Source organism: Ursus maritimus, unplaced genomic scaffold (assembly GCF_017311325.1).
Source record: "Ursus maritimus isolate PB19 unplaced genomic scaffold, ASM1731132v1 scaffold_32, whole genome shotgun sequence".
NCBI lineage: Eukaryota > Metazoa > Chordata > Mammalia > Carnivora > Ursidae > Ursus > Ursus maritimus.
Window position 1 is genome coordinate 13066432 of NW_024425786.1, and position 6000 is coordinate 13072431.

General features: G+C 52.6%; 1 protein-coding gene across 1 annotated transcript in view; it reads left to right on the forward strand.

The window, feature by feature from the left end:
* Positions 1 to 6000, forward strand: part of IGSF21 (immunoglobin superfamily member 21) — a 233151-nt gene that overhangs the window by 224707 nt on the left and 2444 nt on the right. The gene's annotated exons all lie outside the window — the stretch shown is intronic.

Below are 6000 nucleotides of genomic sequence, written 5' to 3' on the forward strand. Positions count from 1 at the left end.
GCCATGGTGGGGAGCAGCGGCAGGGGCGGGGAGATGACCTCGGGGCACAGAATCCAACCATCTGATTGGGACTTGGAAGGTCACACCGACAAAATCAGAGCATGCCTCCCTGTGATCCCTGCCGGGATGTCCTTCCCAGCTCCGACGGCACTCCCCACAAGAAGACATGCCTGGTGGTCCCACAACCCATCTCAGTAGGTGGCAACTACACTCTTCCCATCCATGGAGCCAGAACCCTTGGAGTGACCCGCTTTTCCTGCTCTTTTCTCGTACCCCCATGTCCAAGCCAGCATCAGGCCTTGGCAGCCCCACCTTAGAATCTGTCCCATGTCTGCCGCTGCTCACGGTTTCCTCTCCGACCACCCAACCCAAGCGCCGTCCCCGTTCGGATTCTTACAATAGGCCCTAGACCGGTCTTTCTGCTCCCACTCTTGTCCTTCCCTGTTCTTTGTCCTGATTGATCCACTTAAAATCTAAATCAGATCATGACACAGACACACACCCACCCCAGACCCTCCAATGGTAGACAGATTGATAGAACAGAATAGAGTCCAGAAATAGACCCACGTAGAGAGAGTCCGTTGATTTTGGACGAAGGCCCCCAGGCTGTTGAATGGGGAAAGAGAAGTCTTTTTAACAGACAGCCCTGAACAACCGGAGAGGCTTAAGGACAAAATGACCCCAGTCCCCTACCTCGCATACACACAAGAATAAAATGGGAGATGAATCACAGGCCTAAAGGTGAAACCCAACAACACAAAGCTTTTAAAGCAAAACATGGGAATATCGCTTTGTGACGTTGAGGTAAGAAAGGATTTCTTTAACAGGTCACAGAAGGCACCCAGTGAAAAATTGAAAATGGGTAAATTAGCCTGAATCGAAATTCAGAGCTTCTGCTCATAAAAAGACGCCTTTAGGAACATGAAAAGGCAAATTGCAGGCGGAGAGAAAATACTCTCAAGACAGATAATATGACAAAGGACTTGTATCCAGAACATATAAAGAACTAGTACAGATCAGTAATGACAAGACAACTCAATTAAAAAAAAAAAAAAAGAACACATACAAAGGGCCAATAAGCATATTAAAAGGTGTATAATATCATTAATCACCAGGACAATGAAGGCTAAGGCCTCCGTGAGACACGCCCTTTCACAGCGACTAGAACGGCTAGTGTTGAAAAAACCGGCGACACCAAATGCCGACCAGGACGCAGAACAGCCAGAACCTTCACGCGTCGCTGCTGGGAGTGGACTCTTAGCAGTTGCTCACCAAGATAAAAACACCCCCACTTTATGACCCAATAGTTTCACTCCTAAGTGTTTACCCAAGAAAAATGGAAACGTAGGGCCCCAAAGATGTGGACATGAATGTTTGTAGTTGCTTTATTCATCACAATAGCAACCATAAAAACTAGAAGTAAACCAAATGTCCGTAATTAGGAAGATGGGTGAACAAATCTGTGGTATATTTGTACCATGAACTGCTTCTCGTTGAGAAATGAACCCCCGTTATGCGCAACAATGGGGACAGAACCCAAAAACATTATCCCGAGTGAGACAAGCCAGACAGCAAAGTACATATTGCATGATTCCATTTATGTAATAAATTTCTAGAACATAAAATCTCTGGTGATAGAAGTCAGAACAGTGTTTACCTATGGAGGATGGAAGGAGGCATGAAGGAACCTTCCAGAGAGATGGGAATGTTCTAGGGTTTGGGATATTGGTTACATAGGTGTTCACATTAGGATTCATCACACTGTGTTCTTAAGAAGAGTGCATTTCCCTGTAACACTGCCATAGATTTAAAACCAAATAACCAAATCTCAGCGGTGTTCACCCATCACTCCCCTCTGTTCCATCTGTTCCAGCCACAGGGTCCTCTTCACTCTTCTGTGAATACGCCCAGCTCGGGCCCACCTCTGTGACTTTGCACTGGATTTCCTTTCCACCTAGAATAATCTTGCCCCAGATAGTCTCAAGCCCTCTGCTCTGAGGGGCTTTCCTTGAACACCGTATCTCAAATAGCCTCTTCTTCCTGGCCCCATCAACTCCTTGACTAGCTTTATTTTCTGCTATTGCATTTATCTCAACCTACAGGTATATTATGTGTTTTTTTATTCTCTGGATCCCCCACTGGAATTTAAAGTCTGTGTGGGCAGGGTCTCTTCCTGCCTTGTTCACAGGGTGCAAGGCTCAGAACAATCCCTATCGTGTTACTTAGTAAGCACCTGTTTAATAATTAATTCACACTTTTCTGGGCTGTTGTTAAGATATTAAATAAGGCAAATAAATATAAAGTGCTTAGCATAGTGACAGACAGAGTAAGTACTCAGTAAATATAAGCTACTGTTATTATTCATCATTGTATCCCCTACATTGCCCTGCATAGTAATTGACACAGATTAAGTGTACAATAAAGAACCACATGTATAGAGCAGATGAATGAATGCATGGGTGAGTGGAATAGTAGCTTTATGGATAGGTTTGTGATGGATGGATGGATGGATGGATGGATGGATGGATGGATGGAAAATGGTTAGATGGGTGGATGAATGAATGATATGATGAAATGATGAATGGATGAGAGGGTGGGTGGATGGATAGATGGATAATAAATGGATGAGTGTAGGTAAGTGGGTGGATGGATGGATGGATGGATGGATGGATGGATGGATGAGTGGGTAGGTGAATGGATAGGTGGATGGATAGATGGATGATGAATGGATGGATGGGTGCATGGATGAGTGGGTAGATATCCGGATGGATGGATGGATGAGTAGGTGGGTGAATAGATGGATGATGAATGAATGGATGGCTATATGGGTGGATGGATGGATGGATGGATGGATGGATGGATGAGTGGGTAGGTGGATGGATGGGTGGATGGATAGTTGGATGATGAATGGATGGGTGGGTGGGTGCATGGATGAGTGGGTAGATATTTGGATGGATAAGTAGGTGGGTGAATAGGTGGATGACGGATGAATGGATGGCTATATGGGTGGATAGATGGATGGATGGGTGGGTAGATGGATGGACGAGTGGGTGGGGGGTGGATGGATGGATGAGTGGGTAGGTGGGTGGATGGATGGATGAGTGGATGGATGGATGGATGGGTGAGTGGGTGGGTGGATGGATGGATGAGTGGGTGGGTGGGTGGATGGATGGATGGATGGATGGATGGATGGATGGGTGAGAGGGTGGGTGGCTGAATGGTTGTTTTAGTAAACACCCAGAATTCCTGGAAAAGCCTAGAGGGACATTTCCATAAGATTTCACAAGGCTGTTCTGTTGCAGCAGAATGCACAGGAGAGGTGTGGAGGGCAGCTTCTATAACCCCGGGCAGATGCACACCCCTTTCCATTTCATATGCTAGCCTCCTGTCTGCTCCCCATTATTATTTTCAGAGCAACTGCTCAAATAGTGTAGTAACCCATTCTCCGCACTTACAGGTAAGGAGACTGAGGCCCAACAATTTGAGCTGGCACATCCAAGTCAGGCCGTCAGAGAGCAGAAGGCCAGGCCCCAACCCTGCGTCTCTGGACCCCCGCTCTTTCTGTGTCCCCAGGGGTGGAGAGCAGAGAAGTCCAGGGGCTGAGAACATTCCTTTTGGGCACTCTCAGTGCTGTGTTTTAGGAGCAGGCAAGGGGAGGGGGGGCAAGATCCAACTTCCAGGAGCTTCTGGTGGCTCTCAGGGTGGGGGTGGGGTGGGGGTGGGAGCAGGGAGGGTGACAGTAGCGGGCCTGGCTTGTGGAAGCAACATCCGATGGGCAGTGAGGGGGGATGCCGAGGCCCATCTGCCGCAAGGGCGCTGGCAGGTCAGCATCTGCCGGGCTGGAGCTCAGAGTGAGGGCAGAACAGACCCCTCGCCTGCTCCCCACTGTCCCTCAGGGTCAGCTCCACTTAGGAGTCCTTGGGAACAGGCAGCTTAGAAAGCCAGGGAGGGAGTCTGGCTGCCCAAGGGAAGACAGCCTCCCGCTCTCCCCTTCCTCCCCACCGCCCCCAGCTGCGGGGCCTCCCCCTGAAGATCTGTGTGCCACCAAACCCTGCTCCTGCCACCTCCACGCCGTGTGACCTCTGGCAAGCCACAACCCTCCTGAGGGCCAGGTTTACAACCTGCAAAATGGGTTTCGTGGTACCCAGCCTCATAAGCACCAGGGTGGGTGATAGGCTGAAAATGGGTTCTCGTGCATGTTAGGCTCCCTCTCCCCTCAGTCACGGCCTGGGCCTGAAGGATCAGGTGGGGCCTCTGGCACACGGGGCACTGAGTAATCTGACTTGGACAGAAAAGGGGTTCACACTTCTCTCAGCGGGGGTGCCCTCGTGCGCCCTCTGCTGGCTGCAGCGGGACAGTGCCATCCCAGCGGGACACAAAGAGCAGACAAAAGAACCCAGGGCCCCCACTGCCCTGCCCCCATTTCCCACCTGTGGTCAGGCTTCGCAGCCCCTGAGGGTTAATAAAGACGGAGAGGAAGCTTCTTGGCTCCCCCTGCCCCAGACCCTGCCAGGAACAATCCAGAAGGCTTGGAAGTCACATGAGGTGATGTACAAGTAGGCTCTCGGCAACTGTTAGCCCTGCGACCCACCACCTCCCTCACGGCCAGCATAGTGGAGGGGGCGGGGATGGGCAGCGGCTGCTCTCCTTGTTGCAGTTGTGCACCCGCGGAAAGCAGGTGAAGTGACTGGCCCAAGGGCACGCGCGCTAGACCAGAATCGGCCCTGGGCGTCCTGGGCCAGGGCTTCTTTCTCCCCGCCTGCTGGCGGCTGGCGGCTGGCAGAGGCAGCAGCCGAAGCCCTCCTTGCACTCCCCCTCTTCCCACCCATGCTTCCTGCGGCCCCATGTGGCACTTCAGACGCCTGGCTCGTGGTTTAATTAATAGTCCTTTAGTTTCGTTCTCAGAGAATGAACTCGGCAGTGCCGGGGAGACCAACCACATCTGTGGGCTGCTCTGATTTCTGCTGGGAGAACCGAGTGGGAAGGAAAAGCTGGGGAGGAGGCAAGGCCGGGGCAGGGGGGCTTCCCCCAGGCCAGCCCCAGGGCCTGGGACAAAGCTTTTCTCCTGCTTCCTCCATGGAAGACGTTCACAGAGATGGCCCCCTGCTCAAAACCCTGAGGCTGTCATCCAGCCCGGGAAGCCCCTCCCCCACAGCCCCTGACCTGTGGCCTTGGCCCTAGGTCTGGCTGTTCGCTCCCCCTGGAACCCTCCATATGAGTTTCATGTCTCAGCTAAAATGTCAGCTCCTGGGAAGAGACTCAGGCCACCACTCACCCTCGGTGTGACTGCGGATCCCTAACGTTCTCATGGCCTCCGGTCTACGCCCTTGTTTGCGCCCGGAACGGCTGCCCTACGGAAGCGTGAGCCCCGGGCGGCAGGTGCCCCCAGCGCCGCCCTGAGTCGGGCATGGGAGCGGCTCAGGAAGGACCTGTTGAACGACTGGATGCCTGATCTGGGGAAAAGAGCCTCAGTAAACATGGGAAATTAGCTCCGTGGGTGACCTCAGATAGGCCCCTTTGCTACCTGGGCGCCCCGGTGTCCCAGTCTGAGCCTGAGGGGACAGGCTCAGAGGTCCCGGCGACTCTCCCAGCCCCGCTGTTCTCTCGTGCACCAGATAGGAAGGCCCCAGGCATCGTGTCCCCCAAGCTCAAGCTATAAGGGGCCTTGAAAGGAGCGACACAAGAATGTGAGGAAAAGGGGCAGGGAGGACAAAGGCCCACGGAAGGAGATGGTCCCTCCACACCTGTCTACCTCCCCCCTCCCCTGCCGCCTCCAATCTAGGGATTCCAGAAAACCCCACTGGGCACGTTACCTAATAGAAGGAGCCCTGGAGCAGAGGGGAGGAGAGCTGAGTTCTGTCCCGGCTCCTCCTCCCTGCGTGACCTTTGGTAAGTCACTGCCCCTCTCTGGGCCGAGTTAACCCAGCTGTGAAGGCGATGGTTAACAGTAGAGGGTTTAGTGCAGGTGGGAGTTTGGGGTGCCTCAAGCAGTCACGGCTA